Genomic DNA, 25508 nt, shown 5'->3' with positions numbered 1-25508 from the left:
AAAATTACTTCCCCCTTCCATTGAATCAAGTTCCACTGCCTGGGTATCATTGGTGGCATAAACTTGCTAGTTCTCCAGTTGACCATAGATGCTTTCTGGATGGGAAAAGCTGGCATATCCTTAATATTCCAAAGCCAACTGCCATCTGAAGTTTTAAAGCCATTGGTCGTATCAGCTGGATATTTCTGCTAAAATGCTTGGCAGTGAAATAGTTAAGTACATTGCCATTTCGACTGTCACTATGGTGCCTCCAGTATACTGGCATCTACACCTAGAGCAGGGGTTCTCAACTCTGGTCCATGGCTTGTTCAGGGAAAGTCCCTGGCGGGCCGGGCCGGTTTGTTTACCTGTCGCGTCCGCAGGTTCGGCCGATCACGGCTCCCACTGGGGAAGGGTGGCCAGCACATCCCTCGGCCCGTGCCACTTTCTGCAGCCCCCATTGGCCTGGAGTGGAGAACCGCGGCCAGTGGGAGCCATGATCGGGCGAACCTGCAGACGTGGCAGGTAAACAAACCGGCCCGGTGCACCAGGAGCTTTCCCTGAACAAGCGGTGGACCAGAGTTGAGAACCACTGATCTAGAGCAACTGGTATTTTTTGTCTGTATTTCTCTCCCTCAACCTTTGTAAAAGCAAACTCACTGTGAAAACCTTGGTGATATTGATCTGGGATTGACTGGACAGGTGAGGTTGCTATCAAACAAATTCTAAATGATGATGAAGCATGAAACTTAGATAGCATCATTGCTTTATTGATCTTGTATATCTTAAGATTTTATATACTACTGCTCAGGGCCACGGTATCTGAACACCTGCCAGGTGAAAGCCATAGCATTGGCAAAGTCCCTAATGGATTTCCTCGAGTCTCTGGTATTATTCCCTTTACAGGGTCAGTAATGTGTTTCGGGTAGGTTTTGGGGGGTAGGTTAGGGATTTTTAGTGGGTTGGGAATAAAAGGGGTATTTGAATTGCAAGTATCACATACGGTGGAAAGGATCTCTCAAGGAGGAAAGCCTTGAAACATTTCCTGAAGCTGGTCAGGATTCAACTGATCTCCCCTGGAAGATTGCTCCACAGTCAGATCTTCTCAGCAGAGAATGCTTTGTTCCCAGCTCTCACATTGTCTCTTTATTTCATAGATTTATAGATTCAAAGGCCAGAAGGGACCATTATGATCATCGAGTGCATAAGAGAGGACATTGAATTTCATCCAGTGAGTCCTGCGTCAAGCATCAGCTTTAGGTTGGGCTACATCAGCTCTAGTTCAAATCTTTACAAAGGATTTTTAGAAAATGTTTCCTATTCCCACTTTGGAAAATCAGATTGATTTTCTAGAAGATACTACCATGGGGCGGGGGGGGGGGGGAAATGCTACCCAGCATCTTACATAAATGGCCTTTGCCTCTCCAAGTCCTTGTGTTTGGGTTACAACCAGACAGAGTAGATACTTTGAAGCTGTCCAATTGTGAGTTGCCCCTTGCAACAACTGACAATCCCCACTAATGTCAGAGGAATACTGAAAGCCCAGCTCAAAATAATAGGTTCTCAGATTTCATCGCTCTAATAAATGTTAGCCCTAATCCCAACCTCCCTGAATACTTTATGGCATCATCCACGTTTTGACACTCCAAAGTCAGGTATTTGTTAAAGAATCATGTCAATCTTTTATCATTAAAAAGTTGGGTTTAAAAATATATCTATTAGTTCTGTTAATTCCCGTCTGTCCCCATCCCTGTCTTTCAAACCCACGTATAAAGTCAGGAAAAACAGACGAAATGGGAAAGAGCCCTGGAGATCCCCTGCTAAGTAAGGCTGTCTGGCAATGGGAGGTGTTGGATTTCAGCTGGAGGACATGGTGACATCAAACGATATTGTGTCATGGTTGGCACTAACTGGGTACAAAGTGCTGTAGATGACAGCTCAATTCCACACTCATCTTTTCTATGCAAGGCGTTGAAAAGAAACCGCTTGTCACATCAGCCAAATGTGTTTTAGATGCTAAGTGAGATAGAGACGCATCTGACATTACAGTTGTATTCGTCAGTCCTGTTGAACAACTCATTGGATCTGAACTGGCTTTCAGAGTAGCCGCATGCAAGGCATTACTGAGGAGCGTCTTTGATCCTTAACTAGAGAGAAACACACACGAGGCATGTCCACTCTCTGGTCCATTCAATCTTCAGTCTGCCAAGAATCGTAATACCCCGCCTGAGTATGTATTCCTCCTGTCCTCTAGACGGCAGAATGGGAATCGCATGCAGTTCTTGTTTATTCACTCACTATGTGCTCCATCGAGTCTACCTAGTGTTGCCAACAGTCCCATATGAAGATGTTCAACAATCTTCTTAGCAAACTGGCAGGTTCGTCGTGGGGTGCTCGTGCTCCAACTCTGCGGACGTCAGCTCTTGCCACTTCGTATTCGGTGGCAAAGTCCTGCACACCAGTGTGGAGCTGATTGTCACACACCAAACTGGTGGATACGCAGTTACATGTCGCCATGCGTATCCTCTACGGCACCCCGCGTCCAACTCCACTCTCCTGGCTCCCAGTTCTGAGCAATATTGCTCCTCCTCCTATCAGACGAGAGGTCGCCACTGGCAAGTTACTGGAGAAAGTACGCGCCAACCCAAGTCTGCTGCTGCACAATGATCTTTTAAAACCACCAGCTGCACGTTTGCCGTCATGTCGCTCATTATGGTCTCATCCGCCACACCAGTATGTTAGGGCGGAAACACTCTGGCGAGAGGAATGGATATCTGTTATAATCCCCAACCAGTTCCTCATTGCCGACCCCGCAATTTGCCCACCTGGTTTTGACCTACCCCATCTCCAATGGTCCCTGTTGAACAGGTTCTGGACCGGGCAAGGTCTCTGTGCAGCCAACCAGTGTCACTGGGGCCTTCGTGACAGCCCTTTGTGCAGCTGCGGCACGACACAGATGATGAGGCACATTACTGAGGAATGCCTGCTGACTAGGTTCAGTGGTGGCCTAGAAGAACTGCATCATGCCACTGAAGATGCCATTGCTTGGCTAGATGACTCTGCACACGCTAAATAAATAAACTGAAATAGAAAATTCCCTGTCCCGGGCTTCATCTCAGTTCAATAAGACTGAGGGTTGTTGCGTGCTGCAAAAAGCAGCAAGAAATACCTCTGGCAAATGTAGGTGACTACTGATTATGATTACTACTAGTAATTATTATTATTATGATAATAACACTAATAATAATATCGAGAGGAGAGGTGGGGCGGGGGTGGTAAGAAAGCAGTCCCTTATTTTTGAAATACAGTGTTGGCCACCTTAAGTCTGCCCCACATAAAAACCTTCCAGAAAGTGAGGTGTTACCTGAGAACATGTGTGGGCCATCTCAATGGGAGTTGTGGGTGCTGCACAGCTTTGGAGGAGTTATCATGGTAATATCTGGTCCCCTCAGTATGTGGGGCTGGCTGGCTGGCAGGAGCTAAAGACATGACCAGGAGAACAGGGTCATGGCCCATGGAACGAGCCCCCCCCCCCAATATGTCTCTGCACTTCTTCCAGCCCTCCCATGGCATTAGCAGCATGGGCGCAGCAGGAGTGTTCACACGGCATGGAGGAGGGGGACGTCTGAGAGGCGGTGACTGATGGTACCTACAGCATCGTGCGTTACACCACTTGGAGAGGGTTATCCCTGGAGAATGGCTGTCCCTGATCCCTCCCTCCTTCTGCAGCATACACACTCCCATTAGATTGCCAGTCAGCTCAGAGGGACTGCGTGATGAGAGATGCACAGCCTCCAATGGTACGTCCCCTCAACAATGCCTCCCACACCTGTTGCTCTCCCATGAAACCAGTAAAAGTGAGTTCAACTCAGGATGGGCAAACTTCATCGATGTCTGAATCTGGCTGCAGTTTGTATAAGGAGTCGAAAGTCTAGGGGAAGCCAACAGAGATGCCTCGACTTATGTCATCTGAGGAACTCACCCTGGCTCATTAGCTGAAGCTTATTTATATGTACCACAGCTTTTGAGGTTTCCCTGCTCGAAAGCTGCACAACCTTTGCTCCCTCCCTAATCCTCACACAACCCTTTTCCGCAATAGCCCTTGGCACTCTGATCTCCAGTTGCAAGGTTCTCCTCAGCACACCCAGAACCGTAATATTGTATCCAAACAGTTGATTCAATTGCTTATTTCCTCAATAAACCACAGCTTCCTCTTCCTCTTGCAAATTTTCCTGGGGGCGTCCCATCTAATGCCTCCAGCATTCTATTCTCGGGAAACCCAAAGCCATTTTTCCCTCCCAGCCCCCATACATGTAGGCCCACTACCCCTACCCACCATCTGGGGGTGAATGGCTGGCCTATCCCACTTCTAGGGTCCATTGCTCCCAAATTCATCTTTGGTAGTGGCTGTCTTCTATTAAGAGGCAGAAATGGCACCAGAAGAGCATTTCTTGTTGTGTTTTGACAATTCTAGGTCTCAACCAGAAACGGGGAGAAAAAAACAACCACTGTTTATTTGAAGACTTCAGAACCTTAAAAACGGATTCTGTTCAAGTCTGGTTCTTGCAATGGATGACGGTTCAGGCAATGCTCAATTTGTAATGAAAGAGGTGCCAGGGCATAAGCAATTAGGTGCCAGGGCTCAAGTAATTTTTTTACTTTCGTAACTGACATGGCAAGCCCAGAGGTGCCAGGGCTATGAACTGCCAAGCCTAGAGGGACTGAGGCTCAGCCCTGGCAAGCCCTGGATAAATAAGTACTGGGTTCAGGGCTGGGGGAGATCCTTATTTTGTCAGAAGCAGTTTGCCAATTCCCTACTCCATCAGGGATTTCTTTGGTTATTATCTATTTACTCATTTAATTTCTTTAGATTGGTAAAAGTGATAAAGAGACAACCTCTGTCCAAGAGCTCTGGGCGCCCTGCCATTGCCTAGATGTACAGATTGTGCTCATTATTGAACCTGGGCATAAATTAGCTGTTGACACCTGCTCTGATTCCCATTGGACTCACATGGTTGATTCGATTCAATGGGAATCTTTGCATGCCTTAAAGTCAAGCCCTCATATGTAAGTCTCTGCAGCATCAGAGCCATCACAGGTCAAATTCTGACCACAGTTGTGTCTCAATTAACCTCCTTCCCTTGGTGTTCAGTACTTCTGAAAATCAGGCCATCTGCTTTAGGTCTTTAACCTTAGGCACCCAGGTTTGGTCATTTGAACAGCAGCTGTTTTTTCTGCTCACGGAATTATCCCAAAACCGCTCTCAGTTTCCTCAGATTTTATTCCTTCTTTGAATCTTTTAAAACAAACCAACCTCTTGACTCTGTGGTTTGATCACAAATATTTGAAAAGCTGTGTTGCTTAGTTGCAGTTTGTCCAATAGGTCACATAGGATTGTTGCGGTTCTCTGACTGGATGACTACACAAGTAATTCCAATACAAAGACTTCTGCACATGTATCCATTTCCAGTTGAGATTCCATGAACGGAGGTATAGATTCCAAGGTCAGAAGGGAACTCTGTGATCACCTACCTTCTACCTTTCCTATAACATAGGGCATAGAACTTCCCCACAATAATTCCTGTTTGAACAAACTGAATTAATGGGCTCTCAAAACATGGGGTGAGGGACAGACCATACCCTCTAGAGCTGAGAACCATTCCAGGCCCAGCTCTGCACCCAGGCATGAAGTAGGAAGAAATCAACCCATACTGTGTTACTCTTCCACATGTCCATGTGACTTTGCATGGGGGTGACTTTAACTGAAAACAAATTTCTGAGGGTCAGCAGAAGGTATCCTTTAAGTCCCACTCAAGCCCATTGTGTGATTCCACTTACGTGATGTCCATAGTCCTTTACTGGCCTTCTGCAGAGGGGCAAATTTCTCCCTTTGGGTGAACATTGGTGGCAGTGGCACTTAGCAGAAAGAGGATGCAAAATGGGTATAACCTGGTTGGAGCAAATGCATTGAAAATGTGCACCAACATTTGCAGAAATCTTTTTCTAATCAGTATCAATAAAATCTGTCTCAGACCTTGGCAATCAAAAAATGTATGCAATCTACTCTGCCTCTGACATAACACTGCATCAGATGCCACTCCCAACCACTTCTGGAAGATCAAATTAATGTGTTACAAGAACACAAGGCTCAGCCACTGCCTTGTTGGAGTGGTTAAAGGAGAAGAGGAATGTGCTCATCAAGCTGACATGAAATAATAACCCATATAGAGCAAGTTCCAAGCCTCTCACCACTCTAATTGATCTGGCTGCTGAATGGACCTGTACCAAAAGTGGGGCAACATTTTTTTTCTTCTTGGGAGGTACCAGGCTGGGTCCATCTTTCCCAGCACCAGAAGTGGGCACACATCCACACTCCAGGGGTATCATTTCTGGATGGGGCCCAATCCCGTAGTCTTTCAAGTATATCTGAGGGGATCTCTGCTGTTCCAAACCACCACCAGGTCTTTGCAGCAAGCTGGGCAATCTCTGCTCAGTTCCCAGTGCTTGCTCATTGTCCAAGATCTGAGCACCAGGAAGTTCACTCTGACTGGAGCAGACAAAGCTGAAGGGTAAGCTGCTGTTCCCGCTTTATAGATAAAGGATCCTTAAAGTCCAATGGTCCATGGCAATATTGTCAGAAACTCCCTCCAAACATGGACCCTCTTGCTCCAATGACCCTACCTTAACCCACCAATGGTGAACATATTCACTCTGCATTCATATCTGGAGCTGCCTCTGAACTGCTTGGCTCTGGAGTGCAAGTGGGTTGGAACTCTCCTGAGAATGGGTCCTCTTATAACAGTAAAGTCCTGGTACCACCTGGGCTTGAGAGACAAGAAGAACAGTCTTACTCTGGGCATTTCCTCTTCCAGTCCAATTTAGGACAACACGGAGGAGGTTGCGTGGGTGCATGGGTGAACATTATGGCACCAAAGGATAAAACAAAATGATAAGAGGAATTTCTACCCACATTTTTAAATGTTAAAAAAAGATTTAGAGTCCAGTTTGGTTCAGATTGCGATTGGGGTTCTGATTTCGTGACCAAAGACGTTCTGAATGCTTAAGCAAACTGAATCCCTGACTTTTCATGACTGTCGCCATTACCAGGCTGTTCATGTTCTGAGTTTATTCCCTTTCTCCTGTATGCCACACATCGTGTCTGTCCTGTCACATAGCGAGGTGTAGGTGGTGCGCCCTAGCGATCGGAACAGAACCAAAGGGTGGAGCCAGCATCGTGGTTGGGAGGCAAGTCAATGGTCAGATCCAGGAATCAGGAGTTCAGAGGCAGGCAGGGACTAGGCCTGGAGTGGAGCAGGCAAGGGGCAGTGCAAGGAAGCTGGAAGTAGGCCTGGCACAGCTGCGGGGAGCGGAAAGCATTGATCAGCCACTGGGCTGCTGTTGCAACCAGGCTGTAATAGGGATCCGTTGGGCCGTCAGGGATCACAGTCACTTAGTGAGGGTGTATTCGGCCCAGCCGAGCTCATTGGGTTGCTAGGCAACAGTGTCCAGAGCCAGCTGGGTTCCTGACACTTTGTCGTCTTCCCTTCAGTCTTGATGTTAGGCACTGGTGTGGTGGGCAGGTTTTTATAGCATGAATGGTGCAGCTTAAATATTATTGGATGGTAGCAGCTCCCTTGAGTCTGTCCCTAAAGAAATAGCAGGTAATAGAGGAAAGTTTGCTGCTGACCTGCGGCTGGTGTGTACTCATGCAAGAGTCTACGCAACCCCTGCATTTAACACTTAGCAATTCCAGATGCCATCCCATAACATTTGATAAGCTAAGTGGGGGCAGTGGCTGAATGGGAGAAATCCAAGGAAAATCCAGAAGTGCTGCAGGAAGTGGAGTTGGTTATTCGGTAGATGGCACTCTTCTCTCTGAGACAGCACCGAACCCAACGTCTTGGCCTGGGATGAGTGTGGGTTGCAGGAAGTGCCATCTTTTGGATAAGGTCCTCTCCACTTCCACTCATTAAAAAAACGAATGCCATTTTTTCTCTAGAGAGCAGATGTTAGCCCAAGTGTCCGAGCCCAATTGCCAATGGGTTGGAAGCTCAGGGGCCACTGAACAGGTGGCAAGGGATGGGTAAACATTTGGAGCGTTTCCCATTTAATCCAAAGTGGGTCTGCTCTGCCTAAACTTTACCGTATATACCATCAGGAGTTGACCATATTTACCATCATGGCCCGAACCTAGGAGTAAAAGGTGAGGTGTAAGAAACGGCAATGCTGACATTTTTTCAGCGTTCTTGAGAGCGAACCAAATCCTTCATGTTATTTAATGCGTGGGGCCTGTTGGGGCAATTTGTGAGGGGAGGCAAAGTGAGTACATAACTTGGTGGAGAGCTGCATACAGTATAAGTGTTTGCAGCTCAACTTGCCTAAACAGAGTTGTCAAACAGGCCGAGAGGGCCACCAGCCCAGGATTCTGCACTAGGATTTATCCAGCAAACCTAATGGCAAATGCACCAAATACTGTGGAGGAGGGAAGGGCTGGGCTTCAAAGAACACAGGTGGGAGTACAGGAGCTAGATTAGTGGTGCACTAGGGTTTCTTGGGGCTCCTAATCTGTTTCCCAGGTTCCTAATTCCACTGTGAGAACAGCCACATTCCTCCCTATGTGTATACGGAGGTTGTGGGGTTTTTGTTTTTTCCCCCCTGGCTCAGAAGCAGTCCAGGCAGCGCACACACCGAGTAGCACGAGGAGTACATACCATACAGCTGAGGCGGGGCGCAATACAAATATGCCTTTTCAGAGTAGCTTTTACACCTGGAAGAGGAGACTGGTTTATTACCTTGGTAAACAAAAGTTCGGATTCAAGCAAAGTACAAACTTTGCCCTGGGCTGTTCTGACTGTGTACCTTGTGTTTGTGAACTCCGCAACACGGAGACAACGTGAGGCAACAGAGCTACTTCCAACGCCCCCATCTTCCTTTGTCATAGTCCCAGAATTTAAAAGCTCCTGTTTAGGGGATGCGGGGGTGGAAGAGGTGCGGAGAGTGTTATGTGACGTAATCCACCCAGCTCTGGCTATTTTGAAACAGCGTTCAAAAGGATTCCCTTTAGTGGACAGCAAAATGTGTGATCAGTTCTCTTTCTGCATTGGGGGTTTGTCTTTGTTTTTTTAGTAGGAAGAATAGAATATATATCACGGGATGTGTGAGTTAGCAACAGGGATGGGGCGGGGTCATGCTTCTACCAGACGGGTATATTAATGGGGAGAGCGGGGTGCGGATTCCTCACTGACCATAGGTGCTGGAACCCGAGGTGCGGCCGCACTCCCGTCTCAAAGTGGTTTCCATCATATACTGGGTTTACAGTTTGGTTCAAGCTCTCAGCGCCCCTGTCACTGACCCACCCCATGCAGCAGCTACACAGAATTCCAGCCTCACGCTCAAGAGAGCACCAGGTAGGGGAATGGGCAAGCTAACACTGAGGGTAGAATTCAGGCCATTTAACCCACCTGCTCCCCCTCATGTAAACCTGGAGGAATAAGCCCAAGTCAATGTACCACTTGCAACCCATCCTTGTAAATGGGCCTTGTGCTGGCTCTTTGCACAGGGATCAGTTTCACTCTAAATAGCAGGACGATTAGCTACCCTGCTGCTCAATGAGCCTACCCTAGTCCACAGGGGGTGTGGCCTGCTCGGGGGCATGGTCTGTCCTCTAGCTTGTTTAGTTGCAGTCAGTAGACTGCGCCCATCGGGAAAGTGTGTGGGTGGGGGGGGAGTTACAAATTGATTTTAAAGGAGCAGCAAAAATGAGCCTGGTATTGCATTCCCAGCCCACGCACTCTGTGCCCCTTTCCCCTCTGCCACCAAGATGGCTCCTGCACCGCACACAAAGCTGGCCCCCTTTCTCAGAATTTTGCTGAATGTTTCTCCTAGGGAGGGGTGAATATACATTTGGATAACACTTAAAACTGACCCAAACTTGAACTGAACTAGAATGAAAACTTTTGACAAGTTTGAAAATATTCAGATGACTTTTTTTTTTTTTGGCCACATATTTGCTGATGCCTCTGCATTTCCCCAGGGTGACCAGGATCATAAGTGAACGTGCCCAAAAACTTTCAACAAGGTTTTCAACATAAGTATTTTCAGCCCAACCCATAATAGTGGCTGCTGGAAATCTGACTGAAGGGCTGTGTTTCCTGAGATTTCCAAGGGACTCAAATAATTGAGAGAAGCATCCCCACTGCTGGGCGCTCTTCCGAACTGCCGTGAGATTCAGTCATCATGCCTGGTTTCACTGGGCCAGATTCACCTCTAATGTAACTCCGCTGGAGTTTCCACAGGGATGGATGCATTTTGGTGTATGAAAATTCTGGCAGTGATGTAAAGTGTCCACCTGTGGGCTGAGATCTGAGACAACATCTAGTGATCCTGGTGTGGATGCATGGGGATACATGGATGCTTGTTTACAAGACCTGGTGTATCGGCCTAGGCCATGTATCTCTGGGGAGATTTTCAAAATCATGCATGGGAATTGGGCCCACAAATCCCACTGACCTTCAATGGGAGCCATGTGTCTAACTGCTCTGTATGCCTTTGGAGATCTCCTCCATACACACTTTTGCATACACTGGAAGCTTTTTCTGTTGCTGTATTTGGCTCAACATCCCCAGGCAGCCTGCAGGGGCAGTGGAAGAAAACCCATGTGCTGGTCACCACAGACCCAACTATTAGATGAAGATACATCACGTACAACCTGGGCCTTTCAAATCTACAAACCTACAAGTGTCTGCCCACTAGATCCTTTATGCCCTCCATGGGCCCAGTTGCTAGGATGAGACATCCCACTCACATTCTCATCAGTCTGTCACAACTTTGGAGAGGCAGATCCTCGCTTTCTGCCTTTAGTGGAACAGGCTGGAATAGCAGAAAGAGATAACAGTACATCTTTGGTATTCGAACCTGGCACCAGCAGCCCTTTGTTTGCATGAGGTGAGAACAAAGCAGCCACTGCAGCAAAGGAAGGGATTAATAAGCAAACCCTAGAAAATTAAGTTGAATTCATTACGCTTATTAAACCCAGAATAAACGGACCTGCTGGGGCAGGGCAGGGGAAATCTACAGTAATGTGTTAGTTTGTGGGTGTTTGGAGAGATGAGGCATTAACCAAGGATGAACATTAAATCAAGAGAGCAGCAGGGGTGATATCACTGGAGAAATGTCCACTCCGCTCTCTAAGCATAACTTCTGTTGACCCATTCACTTTACCGGATTACAAGATAAAGTCATTAGGGTTAAATTTCACCCAAATATAGTAGCCCCATTAACACAGCTGTGATTTCAATTTGTTGAGTGATCGCTTTGGCTGTGTTTATTGCAAGCTCTTAAAAATGTTTGGAAGACAAGTACATATACAAATTAAATGCATCTTGCTATAGGATTCATTGAACATGTCTAAATACACATAGTCTAACTACAGGGCTCAATTCAGATACATAGGGACTAATTGCATCCTGTGCTGTGAAATGCTGTGGTTTTGCCTGGCTGCGCAAATCCCATTGCTTGAGTTATTTACAGGAAGACTGGACAAAGCACTGAACAATTTACTCTGGGGAAGAACTCTGCCTGGCACCTCAGGGACTGCAAAAGGACCCAATAGATCATGAGGCTTTTTTTGTTCTGTGTTTGTACAATGCCAAGCACAATGGGGCTCCTAGGTACTACCGAAATACACCTCATATATAACAGTAATAACTTCCATTTCTAACTTCTGTAATGATTCTCTAAGGAGTAGTCTACTCTACAAAGGGTTTGCAGGTATAACTGTACCAGCCAAACTGCCTAGTGGAGAGGCAGAATTAGTTTGCCAATCTGCCTATCATTTCCGCAAACCAAATATGTTATGCCAGCCAAAGCATTTCACCCTGTATAACTGCATCTACACAAGGGCTTTTTGCCAGTGTAAAAATGCCATAAAAGTCACACCTGAAACCAGCATTATTATACCAGCAAAAGTTTCTTGTTTAGAGCTGCCCTAAATAATTTTGAAAAATATATGACAATATGCACATGTTTGCAATGGGACTCTGAGAGCAACAGAGCAGGACCTACCTGGCTGGAGAATGACCCACTGCACTGTAGATTTCTGGCAGTGTTCAATATAGTGTGTTTGAGCCTCTCCTATTTACACGTGTTTAATGCCACTGAGTTCAGTGGTGTTACTCCTTACATAGTGTCAATCAGATAAGAATCAGGCCCAGGAAAGCCAGGAGCTCAGTTCATTTCTTTGCATATCAATACCCACAATGCCCCTCAGGTTCACAGCTATTTCCCAGCACTGCAGTGTCTGACTTCAGATCTGGAAAAGGACCCATTTTGTTTGCACTGGCCCTCTGGGATTGGTACAAGATCAGATATGAGGATATTCAAAGTCAAACTCAACAACCATCTCCATCAGCACTAGGTCAGTTTTGTCTGATTTCTTGGTATGGACATATAATTAGAACGGAAGGCCAATGAATTCCAAAGTGTGTGTACCAAGGAATGCTGTTACATGGCCAGCGATCATGCGGGCATCAAAAGCTTTGGTGTCGCAACAAGATTACCAGTGATGGACATAAACTGAATATACCACCAGGCCACCTTAAGCACCTTTCCAAAGTTTGATCTGGATGGTGCTCAACTTGCAAGGAGGCCCTGGGCTTTGGGATTTGTCATGATAATGATGAAGTGTTTGAACTTTGTTCCTTTCTACAGTATTTCTACTGAAAATCTCCAGTGTGTGAAACACAGGAAGTAGGATGAAATGCTGGCCTGTAAAGTGATGCAAGTTCATTGAAGTCCAGCGGCTAACATCAGACCTGGTGCAGGTGGATGCAAATGCTATGGACTTTATGGGAGCTTGCACTTGCTTTTCTATTCCCATTCCCCCTAACTCCTAAAACTCGTGTCGAGGATGCGTTGCGGATCCTCTGTGATGGAGGCCTCAAAGAGTCCCTTTGGGGCCATGCCTAGTAGGAGACTTTGCACTCTCATTGCTTCTTCTGTCGAAGGATTTGAAGGGCTTTACCCAAAAATCATGAATTAAGCCTCACAACCAGGCCTGTGAGGTACTTAAGAATTGTCAGCCTGAAGGATGGGCAAACTGAGGCACAGAAAGCGCATTTAGCAAAGGTCATACAGCAATCCAATGGCACAGCTGTGACTAGAACCTAGCCGTTCTGACTCTGTCAGTTGCTCTAACTGCTGGACGCACTGTCTTCTTATGAACACTAGGTCTGAACAGAGTCACATTAACACATCCAGAAGAACTCAGTGTTTCTGCAAGCAGCAGGAGGAGTGGGCAAAAACTATGCTGCCACACAAAGAGGGTATAACTAGAAACAACTGGACAAAAATGAACAGGCGGGGGAGACACCTGGGATAAGGATCAGGAAATACTTTCTGACGGTGAGCTCTAGGGGGCATCCTCCCAAGGCAAGTGCTGGAAGCTCCATCCCTTGAGTCATTTAAATTGCTCAATCCTGAATTCTGTCGCCAGGATGCCTGGGTATCCGGACACCCCTCAGTGGCTCCAGGGATGAAATACAACCAGGATGGCTAATGTCATGTATTGTGAGACTGTTACACTCTAAGGCACTCCAGAACAGCAATCCCAAAACACAAGAAAATTGAAGCAAGACGCACAGGCAGGTGGTCAATCAAAACATGTAGTAGCCATGAACCAGTTAAGTCAGCAACAGTGCGAACAAACCATAATAACAGTCCAGATGGCAGCCCCATCACAGGGAAAGTCAGCTCCTCTTCACTCATCAAGCTAAACAGCAGAAGAACCTGCAAGAATTCAGAAAGGAGCAGACACAGGTGCAGCACCAACTGCTAAAGTGAGTCTCACAATGGGGTACAGCAGCAGGACACAGGGGCTTAACCTATGCAAGATGGGCCCAGCGGGTGACCCAGACATGTCTTCTGAGAGAGTAGTAATGGGAGTCAGATAGCATAAGGGATTTTGTGCCCTCTGGGTAGCACCCTATTTGTAAGAGGAAGACGAGGCATCCCACAAGGCCCTGAGCAAGGATCAGGCCTGGACTATGAGGTGGTAAAAACTTCCATCCTGGATCAGGTAGGCCTCCTGGTGGAAAAATATATACATAAATTTCAGGCCACTAGAGGGACTGGAGGGGTATGGCCCAGGGCATTAATGCAAAAGTTAACTGACTAGGCTACCTATTGGCTAAGACCACACCCCCAAAGTGTGGGGGAAATAATAGATGTCACAATACTGCAACAACTTCTCCAGTGCTGCCCCAACAAACACCCATTTCTGGATCCAGAGGCACCAGCCAATGACCCTGGAAGCAGTGATCAAACTCTCAGCAGAATTTGTGGGAGTGGACTTTCCCAAGAGAGAGGTGTGATCATTTCAGGGGAAGAAAGAGGGCAACTTGCTCTCACCAAGGAGGACAGAGGAAAAAAAGGCTGATACTAGAAGAACTTCAAGGAACTGGGCTGTGGTTTGCTACCAGCGTGGGGCTCCATGGCATGACCCAGGGGTCTCAAACCTGGGCCTTGGGAGTAACCATGCTTCAACCCTCCACCAGGTAGCCTGCTGGCAAGAGCTTATCTAAGACCCAGGAAGCCCTGACCCCATGTGATGCTTCACCCCCTCAGGTCCAATTGGTAGAGTCCCAAAGCGGCTGATTGGCCCACTGGCCCTACTTAAGCCAGCAGTCGTAACAGGAAGCCATCTGAATAACTGTGCCTTGTGCTTCCTGCTCCCTCCTGCTGCTGCTATCTCCTCCTGCTTCCTGCCCCTGCTTCCCTGGCTTGATTTCTTGGCCTCCTGACCCAGCTTGACTCCTGACATCTGACTTCTGGTTCCCAACCTCCAATTTGTCTCCTGCCTTTGACCCCTGGGTATCCTGACCCGGCCTGATTCTGGTTCCTGACTTATGGTTCTGATCTCCAGTGTGTCTCCTGCTTCTGACCTCCTGGTGTCCCGACCCAGCCGATTCTTGACCCCCATCTGACCATGGATTCTGGCTCTGACTACTGGGACAGCCTGGGGTATATAAAGCGAGACTGCCTTGTTATGGAATGTGAGTTCATGGAATTCTGTGGTTGGATGGTGACAATCAAAGATGAATAAAGAAACCCCCCAACACCTCTGTAAAGATTGGGCAGAAGCTCCAGCGGGGACTGGTGGACACCATCTTGGGATGCTCACAGCCAGGAAGGACTTCGTGAAGCCCCACTGGATGCTGTCAGGCAGAAGTTCAGTGTTAGAGAGCATGGTGAGACTCTTCCCAGTGGCTGAGATACCCCTAGAAGTTAAGGGGAAGTTCATATGGAAGCAGATGGGGGTAGTAGATAGACTACCTCATTCAATTATTACAGGAACAGACTGGAGCTCCTGGAGCCTCTGCCCTTATAAAAGGAAAACAGGGCTCAGGGTCACCCGCAGCAGAAATCTGGGTCAACAGGGAATGAGGGAAAAGGTCAAGAATTAGACCAATCAGAAACCTGTAAACCAAAGGAAACAAGCCAGGAAGAAAATGGGACCTCCCTAGGGAAAAGGAGTGGAGGAGAAGATAATTCAGAGCAAGACTTGGGGGAAGAGAGTAACTCTAGATTATTGATAGGAGTTGAACAAAAAACAGAACGGTGGAAGGAAGAGCTCCGGGGACAGCTTATGGGGCTGAGAGAATCAGAACCCCTAGTTAATGAGAAAAAATGGGGGACAGCAACAGACATAGAGTAAGGAGAATAAACCAACAAGTTGTCCAGGGAGGGGTAGTAACAGAGGGATAGGGACATTCCCCGCCCCCGCCTTTTGCAGGGCGAAGATGGTCGAGTGTGAACTAAAACATTTCAGCGCCCCCCCCCGACACACACCTGAAGAAGGGAGGGTGTGGGGAAAGAGACACCTCCCTGTTAAGCCGGGGAAGAGGTGTGAGACAGAGTGCTGGGAGCTAGCCCGTAAGCCAGCACTCTGGTCACTGTGGCCTCCCGTAGAGCGGGGAATGGAATGGAGCTATCTAATCCGGTTGGGAGGCTGTGGGGAGCTAAAGAACTAATTAGCGCCACTGGAGATTGATAAACAGAGACAGGAAAGAAGTGCTGGGGGAGAACAGGGCCAGCTGAGCCCAGACCGACGGAGTTCTCAAGCAAGGGAATTCTCTGCTCCTCCCAGGCCCTGGGGAAAGGGCTGGAGCTACAGGAGTAAATAGCATGGCTGCATGGGCCTGTAAAGGTGTGGGTGGAAGGAACATAAATAAACACTACAATGTTGCTACCTAAACGGCAGAGTCTGAGCAGGTTTCTGTGCTAATGGGCGGAATGCCGCCCTGATACACTTCCCCTTTGCTTTTCCTTCCATCCTTCTAATTCCTTTTCCTTGGGGGAGCTCAGCATACTCCATTCCCTTCTCTTCCATTATCCTCCTTCACTCCTCAGTCCGACTCTGCTCAGGATCAGGGTCTGGTATATACTACTGTTCTGTAGATTGGCAGAGTCTGGGAATTGCTGCTAATGGGTGGTCCTTTGGTTCCTGTTATTTCTACAATCATCTGTCTTTATTTTGCGTGGAGCCAGGGGAACACTCTGGTCTCCCTCTCTCTTTCCCTTACTCAAGCCCCACACTTGGGGAACTTCCTTCTATGCTACTTCCTTTGGGGTTCATCACTGCCACTTCCGGTGCTGGCCCAGAGTTGGGAGGATGACTAAGTGTACCACACAGCTGCCCCCACAGAGTCAGAGCCCAGCACGCCTCCAGTTGTTCGACAGCACATCTGAATTTTTCCTGTTGTCCTGCAGCACTAAGCACTGAGCCGTTCCTGAGGAGCTGTTCTTTTGCTGGACAGTTCCTCATTGCCTCAGGACCCAGCAATAGCTGGGGAAGATATCAGCACCATCAGCTTCCTCTGACTGAGGCTTGGATTGTGCTATGTTGTTCATTGCTCCAATCCAGAGTTCTGCTTCTGTAGCCTCTCGAGTGCCAAAAGAGGCTATGCCTGCCTGCCAGCCTGCCAAATGCTGATCACCAGGGTATCAGAGTATAATTCAAAGCAATTAATCCATTTGAAAGACTGTTTTCTCCATCTAGCTTCATGTTATAGAGTCCTAGAAATGTCGAGCTGGAAGCGACCTCAAGAAGTCATCGAGTCCAGCCCCCTGCGCTGAGGCAGGACCAAATAAACCTAGACCATCCCTGACAGGTATCTGTCCAAGCTCCAAGGATGGGGATTCCACAACCTCCCTTGGAATCTTGTTCCAGAGCTTAACTACCCTGAAAGTTAGAAAGTCTTTCCTGGTATCCAACCTAAATCTGCCTTGCTGAAGATTAAGCCCATTTCTTCTTGTCCTACCTTCAGTAGAAATGGAGAATAATTGATTGTTGCCCTCATTAGAACAGCCTTTAACATATTTGATGACTGTTATTGGGTCCCCCCCATGTCTGCTTCTCTCAAGACTGAACATGGTCAGTTTTTTTAGCTTCTCCTGATAGGCCAGGTTTTCTGAACTTTTTATCACTTTTGTTGCTCGCCTCTGGACTCTTTTCAATGTGACCACATCTTTCTTAAAGTGTGGTGCCCAGAATTGGACATATAACAGTCCTGTTAATACACCCCAGAACGATATTAATCTTTGCAACTGCCTCACATTGTTAGCTAATATTCAATTTGCGATCCACTGTAATCCCCAGATCTTTTTCAGCAGTGCTACCGCCTACCCAAGTTATTCCTCATCTTGTAGTTGTATATTTGATTTTTCCTTCCTCAGTTAAGTACTTTGCATTTGTCTTTGAATTTCATCTTCCTGATATCAGACCAGTTCTCTAATTTGTCAAGGTTGTTTTGAATTTGAAGTGCTTGCAACCCTTTCCACTTTCCTGTCATCAGCAAATTTGAGAAGCACAATCTCCACACTATTACCCAAGTCATTATTGAATAGTGCTGGACCCAGATACACCCCTGCAGAATCCAACTGCAGGGGTCCCAGTTCGACAGTGAACTATTGAGAACTACTCTTTGAGTACGGTCTTTCAACCAATTGTGCACCAACCTTATAATAATTTCATTTAGACAATATTTCCCCAGTTTGCCTATGAGAATGTCATGTTGGACTGTGTCAAAAGTCTTACTAAAATCGAAATATGTCATGCCTTCTGCTTCTTCCCTATCCAATAGGCCAGTAACTCTGTCAAAGAAAGAAATTTAATTGATTTGGCATGTTTTGTTCTTGTCAAATCCATGTTGGCTATTACATATTAGCTTGTTATCCTCTAGATGCTTACATTATTGATTGTTTAACAGTTTGTTCCAGCATCTTCCAAGGTATCCAAATTAGGCTGACTGGTCTATAATGCCCCGGGGCCTCTTTGATATTCTTTTTAAAGATAGGTGCTATGTTTGCCCTTCTCCAGTCTTTCAGCACTTCACCCGTCCTCTGTAAGTTCTCAAAGATAATCACCAGTGGTTCCAAGATTGCTTCCTCTGGTTCCTTTAACTACTGTAGAACGAATTTCATCAGGTTCTGCTGACTTGAATACATATATCTTATCTAATATTTGTAACCTGTTATTTCCCTAGTCTGACTTGTGTTCTTTCCCCTTTGTTTCTAATATTAATTGTGTGCAGTATCTGGTCACCATAAATCCTTTTACTAAAAACTGAAGCAAAATAAGCATAAAAAACTCCAGTCTTCTTGATGTCATCCATTATTAGCTCTCCTTCCCCACTAAGCAGTAAGCCTACACTTTCCTTCGTCTTTCTCTTGCTCCTAATATATTTATAGAACTTTGTATTGCCTTTTATGTCCTTGCTAGGTATAACTCATTTTGTGCTGTAGCATTTCCGATTTTGTCCACACATGCTTGTGCTATTATTTTGTACTCATCCTTAGCAAAATGTTGTTGGTCCTAAATAATGCCTGGTACAAGTCTGTCTTTCCTTCTTTCTTTCTTTTCCCTTGATCTCACATTTGCCCCTTTCTTCATGGCAGTAATAATGGCAATATTAATGCCAGGACACATCCCATATATTTTATTCTGAAGATGGTAAGATCTGTAGTAATTCTGATCTCTGCTGAAAAAGAGTTCCCTTGCCATTAAGACTGCTCAGTCCCCCTGCACTTGTGAATTTATCCTGGTGCAGTCAACGCCAGCTCCTAGCTATAGACCAACACCCACCAGCTGTCCAACATTTTGACATCCTAGATGAACACCCTAGCACTGACTCTGCCAGTCAATAGATGGGTCTAGCTAGGCATGATCACTTACAAAATAAAGGAGTTTTTATTTTAAATGGACACTTAAGGAAAAAAATCAGAGAGAGGGAGAGAGATAAGTGCGGGGGGGGGGGGGGGGGAAGAGGGGAGAGAGATCCTTCTCCCTGTTCTCAGAATAAGACTGTAGATGATTAAAAACAGAGAGTATGAAAGATATAATTTATATTTGCTCATGTTGGTTAAAGAGCTTGTCCCATCCAGTTTCACTTTTACATAAAGTTACTTTCTGGATCTTACGTATCAGCACAAGAATGTTGTGTTTGGGTTCACAACGGGATTTGAGGGGAGGAAGTTGGTTTCACTGCATTTTTTTCTTTTAACCTGTGAGCAAATGACTAGTAAACTTTGTGAAGGAAACCCCTACATTTTGGGAGCTCATGTTCAGCAGGCAGTGTCTCTTTAAAACCGTGCTTTTGTCTATTGGAATCACATTACAGGTTGATCCTTCCAGAATCTGCAGAGCCTTGTGGGTGTGAGATTCATAGCAGCAGCTGTGGTCAGCTTTCTCTTTTGCAATATCTCCTTTTTCACTATGACTTTCTGGACGACCTAGCCTAGGACAGCAGGCTGAGGGGAATGACACATACAAATAGGCTCACACCGGCTTTGGTTTTAAAAAGGCCAAAACCCACAATGCTGCAAAAGTACAGCTACCAAAAGGGGAAGGGAGGTTACATTTGTTTTTAAAATGGTTAAGAAGCAGAATCAGGGTCGAGGGGATTCATCAGGAAAGAACTGGGAGTGAAGAAAGGTAACCATGTATGTACCACAAGGCTCAGCTCTGGGATGGTGATTCTTTATTTTAAATTACCCTAGGAATAGCCTATCTCAGGCTATTTCTACACTACCATGGTAAGTCAACCTAAGTTATGCAACTTCAGCTACGTGAATAGCGTAGTTGGAGTCAATGTAGCTTAGGTCGACTTATGGCGGTGTCTACACTGTGCTGGGTTGACAGGAGACACGCTTACTCTTCTCATTCGAGGTGGAGTACCAGGGTCAACTGGAGAGCAATCTACAGTCGATTTGGCGGATCTTCACTAGACCTGCTAAATCGACCCCCGGTGCATCAATCGCCAGAGCATTCGATCTGATGGTAGTGTAGACATAGCCTCAGAACTAGCTAGTATGTTTCCAGAAAGGGCCTGCAGAATAAGAATACCTAATTTCTTATGCAGCATTTTTCATGCACAGAACTCAAAACACTTTCCAAAGGAGGGTTGGTTCTTGAATCGAGTTCAACGTCTTTATCTTCAAGGAACCCAGTGGCCTGTGCCAAGGATATTTAAAAGAGCCTAAAGCTCAAGTATGAAGACCATGTTTGACAACTCTGCTCCTCCAGAACACTGGAGCCTTCTACAATAAGAATAAAGCTCATGTGTGTTGGGGGAGGGGGCAGAGCTTTCTCGGAGGCCGGTCCCAGATGGTGTAATCAATCATCATCAAGGCAATTCCCAACGGGCTGTAGCCCCTTGCAGGTCAAGGCCACGCACATCAGCCTGTAGCTCTGTCAAGAAGAGACTGTGGAAATGAGCTCCCACTTCTCCAACCTGCCTCCTCTAACGTCAACACAGAGCAACACATCCACAAAAAAAAAACTAATGGCAGAACGGTACCAAAACAAACACTCCACGGTGTACACAACCCTTGGGAGAGGGTGAGAAAAAGAATAAGTCACATATGGCAGATGTTAGTCATGTTGCTTAATGCGTGGCTGGAAGGTGCCCAGATACTATGGTGATGAGCACTGTACAAGAACCTATACAGAGCAGAGTCCCCATTTTACATATGGAGAAGTGATTTGCTCAAGGTCTTCTAGCAGGCCAGCAGCAGAATCCAGAACTAGTACCTGGGCAACACTGCCCCAGAGAAGTTGGGGCCTGTAAAGGGGTGTAAAGGCTGTTGGAGGTTTGAGAGACCCCTGGTCGCCCAATACTACCCTGGTCCAACTTTGCTAATAACAATACCTCCAGGACAGGAGGCCTTGTCCTGGTGGGGAGATGAAGAGCCCTGGGGGTTACTTTCTGGAATTAATAAAGAAGCCCATTCTGCTGACTCTGGCTTGTGGACCCAAGGCCAGAGTTGTTGCATCAAGATGTTGCAACCCCAACGTGATGGCACTGTGATGCCCGAACCGTGTGACACAGGCAGTTGTGCAGTCACTTTCAACTCACTCACTTTTGTGCCCCCTGAGGTTTTGCTTTCAGTTTAGGGTTCCAACAAATCCAAATACCGAAAGTGAAATAAACTCAGTGGAACTGCCACAAAAGCAGAGATGGCCCAGGTTTGCTCCACGTTGGGCCCACGGGCTCTAGGAAACCCTCACAAAACTTTGAAATTTAAGGCTGAGTTTCATGTTTTTGTCAGTGCCCCAAAGCAGGCGAGATAGTTACAACATTTGCTATTTGCCAGCCCTTTGGTATTTTAATGGGAGATTGCATAATTTTTAAACAGCTCAGCTACTTCATTCTTAAATTGCTTCTGAATTCCTGCATGTGCCATCTGGCCCTGGTGACTCTAGCTCCTCAGGTTTTCAGGTTGTTTCCAACATTTCTTCCTTTTACCTTTAATCTGACAGCATCTCATCATTTCACCTGAAAATGGCAAGTATCTCCTCAGTATTCTCCCTGGTGACAATTGAAGTAAGGGAATAATTTAGCTTCTCTGCAGTGTCTTTATCTTCCTTAATTGTTCTTTTTATCTCCAGCCAACCCACAAGTCTTCTCACAGGCTGCTTGCTTCTGACAGTGATTCTGCAATAAACTAATGGGAAAATGGTGTAAATCAGGGGTTCGCAACCTTTTTTCTTTCTGAGGCCTCCCAAACATACTATAAAAACTCCACGGCCCACCTGTGCCACAATAACTGGTTTTCTGCATATAAAAGCCAGGGCCGGTGTTAGGGGGTGGCAAGCAGGCAATTGCCCAGGGGCCCAGCCCATAGGGGGCACTGCAAAGCTAAGTTGCTCAGGTTTCTGCTTCAGCCCCATGTGGTGGGGCTCAGGCTCTGGGCTTCAGCCCCATGCAGTGGGACTCCGGCTTTCTGCCCTAGGCCCCAGCAAGTCTAACTCTAGTCCTGTTTGGCGGACCCCTGAAACCTGCTTGCGGCCCCCCAGGGGGCCTCGGATCCCTGATTGACAACCACTGGTGTAAAAAAACTGTCTGAACCCAAGCGTAAAGTACAACAATTAACAGGGCCTTTTGTTAGCGTGTGAACTGCAACAGACCGAAAAAATAATGGTAGCTTAGGTCCAAGTGATCACATTTATTATGTGCAAACAGAATGAAAACCAGATCAGATGTATATACTTGATGCTTTAACAGGGCTAATTTCAAAAAGCTGAAAACACTTATGAGCCAAATCAGCTGGGAGGAAGAATTTAATCAGAAAAATATAAATGATAATTGGGAATTGTTTAAGGCCCTATAAGCCACAATCCCACAATTGAGAAAGAAGTCTGTACTGGTTAAAAAAACCCAACCTGCTTTAAAGGGGAAATGAATGGGGCTATAATAAATAAATAAATAACAAATGGAAGAAAGGGGAAGTTGATAGTAATGAATATAAATCCAGAGCTGGGAATTGTAGAAATTTGATTAGGGAAGCAATGAGACAAAAGGAGAAATCTATGGACAGCAGAGTTCAGGATAGTAAGAAGACTTTTAAAACTATATTAGGAATAAAAAGAATCCTGACAATGGTACTGGTCCATTAATAGATGGAAATGGTAGAATTATCAATAATAATAATAATAATAATACAGAAAAGATAGAAATGTTCAATAAATATTTCTATTTATTTTTGGGAAAAATATTATCTCATATGATGATAACACTCCTTGCATTCCACTAGTATTTCAGGAGGATGTAAAACAGCAGCTAATAAAGTCTGGCATTTTTAAATCTGCAGGTACAGATAACTTGGTTCCAAGAGTTTTAGAAGAACTGGCTGAGGAGCTCTCTGGACTGTTAATGTTTATTTTCAACAAGTCTTTGAACACTGGGGAAGTTCCAGAAGAGTGGAAGAAAGCTAATGTTGTGACAATATTTTAAAAGGGTAAACAAGATGACCCTGATAATTATAGGCCTGGCAATCTGCCATCGGTTATGGGCAAAATGATATGTAACTCAGTCAATAAAGAATTAAAGGAGGGTAATTGTAAATTAATGCTATTCAACATGGGTTTATGGAAAACAGATCCTGTCAAACTAACTTGGCATCTTTTTTGGGATGAGATTACAAGCTTGGATGATAAAGGTAATAGTGTTGGTATAACATATTTAGACTTTTGTAAGACATTTGACTGCACAACATTTTGATTACAATGAGAATGATATAAAATTAACATGGTAAATATTAAATGGATAAAAACTGGCTAACTGATAGGTCTCAAAATGTAAACATGGAATCATCATTGAGTACGTGTGTTTCTAGTGGGGGTCCCACAGGAATCAGTTCTTGGCCCTGTGCTATTTAACATTTTAATCAATGACTTGGAAGAAAACAAAATCATCCCTAATAAAGTTTGCAGATAACACAAAACTTGTGGGGTGATAAATAATGAAGAGGACAGGTCACTGATGCAGCGAGATCTGGATCGCTTGGTAAACTGGGCACAAGCAAATAATGTGTGTTTTAATATGGCTAAATATAAACATATACATCTAGGAACAAAGTATGTAGGCCATACTTACTCTGTCCTGGGAAGCAGTGACCCTGAAAAAGATTTGGGGTTGTGGTGGATAATCAGTTGAACGTGAGCTTCCCGTGTGATGCTGTCTCCAAAAGGGCTAATGCGATATGTGGATGCATAAACAGGGGAACCTGAAGTAGGAGTAAAGAGGTTATTTTACCTCTGTATTTAGCACTGGTGCAACCGTTGCTGGAACCCTGTGTACAGTTCTGGAATCCACAATTCAAGACGGATGTTGATAAATTGGAGAGCGTTCAGAGAAGAACCACGAGAATGATTAAAGGATTAGAAAAATTAAGGGTTGACTTGATTATAGTACCTACCTGAGGAACAAATATTTGATAATGCGCTCATCAGTCTAGCAGACAAAGATATAACACAATCCAGTGGTTAGGAGTTGAAGCTAGAAAAATTAAGACTGGAAATAAGGGATACATTTTTTACCACAAGTGTAATTAACCATCGGAATACGGGTCATGATGGATTGGGTTCTTTTCTAACAGGTCTGCTCCAGGTGTGTGTTACACAGGAGGTCAGACCAGATGATCACAATGGTCCTTTTCTCACCTTAGAATATCTGAATCTGTGATATACTGAAGGAATTCCTGGTTATTTGTTTTTCTGACTTTGTATTCTATGTATTCTTCAAATTTCTTCCCCACCCTCCTCATTTCCTTCTTACATTTTACATGCCACTGTTTAAATTAATCTCTACTGACTTCAGGCTGGATTTCCATTATCTGGGGGATACCAGTTGGATCAAGTAACCTCTTGAATCAGCCATTTAGCAATAGTTCACCTGGCTTCCTTTTGCATTCTAGGAACAGGAATGCTGTCTGTGACTCTTCATTGTGTGTGCTCAGACAACACAATGACAGGGTCATGTAAGCACTTAGATAGATTGGTATCTTCCATGCTCTGAGTCTAAGGATTTTAATTTGATTTTAAGATCTGTTTGACTTGTTGCAATCCATATGGTACAACAGTTTCACATATTTGGGGAGGTAAGATAAAAGCACACATACCACTCTGCAGTTTCCTTTACCCAACACCCCTGCCTTGGCCACGTCCCTGCTCTAGCCACACAATGAGGCGTCGTTCAGAGGGAAAACTACTCTCTGCTGAATAAGCAACACCACTTCCTGCAGCACCCAAGTCTTCCTGGAAGATTTCGCCATCCCCATACTGGCCGTGCCTTGCCCTACTTATCCTGAGAAAGCTGACAAGATAACAGCTCGTGGTAACATGGCTGCCGGTGGAGAGAGTAAGGCTGCCAGTTTTGGTTGGCTGTATTCCTGGAAGTTTCATCATATGACATGATCTTTAATTAAGATTAATCTTTAATTCCTGGAGACTTCAGGACAATCCTGGAGGGTTGGTAACCCTAGGAGAGAGAAGAAATGGAAAAGGAGGTGATGGTCAAAGTGTGCGGCAGCTGGACATCAAACAATAAATTCAGCATGCAGTTGGCACAAGCTATCACCATCATTTGCGTTACGGAAGAGAGTCTGGCTCGGGAGCATGGGGTGGGGAGCCCAGACAGTAGGGGGCATCCCTGAGCATTGCTTCCTCCTAATGAATAATAAAGGTCATCTTC

At 45.7% G+C, this 25508-nt stretch overlaps 1 long non-coding RNA gene across 1 annotated transcript; it reads left to right on the top strand.

The window, feature by feature from the left end:
• The first annotated feature begins 5341 nt into the window (after positions 1 to 5341).
• Positions 5342 to 25304, top strand: LOC122455655. The gene is made up of 3 exons (XR_006274019.1): positions 5342 to 5353; positions 15852 to 15863; positions 25173 to 25304. It is a non-coding gene; the product is annotated as an uncharacterized LOC122455655 (long non-coding RNA).
• Positions 25305 to 25508: the final 204 nt, after the last annotated feature.

The sequence above is a fragment of the Dermochelys coriacea genome, chromosome 9 (genome assembly GCF_009764565.3).
Source record: "Dermochelys coriacea isolate rDerCor1 chromosome 9, rDerCor1.pri.v4, whole genome shotgun sequence".
Classification (NCBI taxonomy): Eukaryota; Metazoa; Chordata; order Testudines; family Dermochelyidae; genus Dermochelys; species Dermochelys coriacea.
This window is presented reverse-complemented; position numbering and strand designations above follow the sequence as displayed.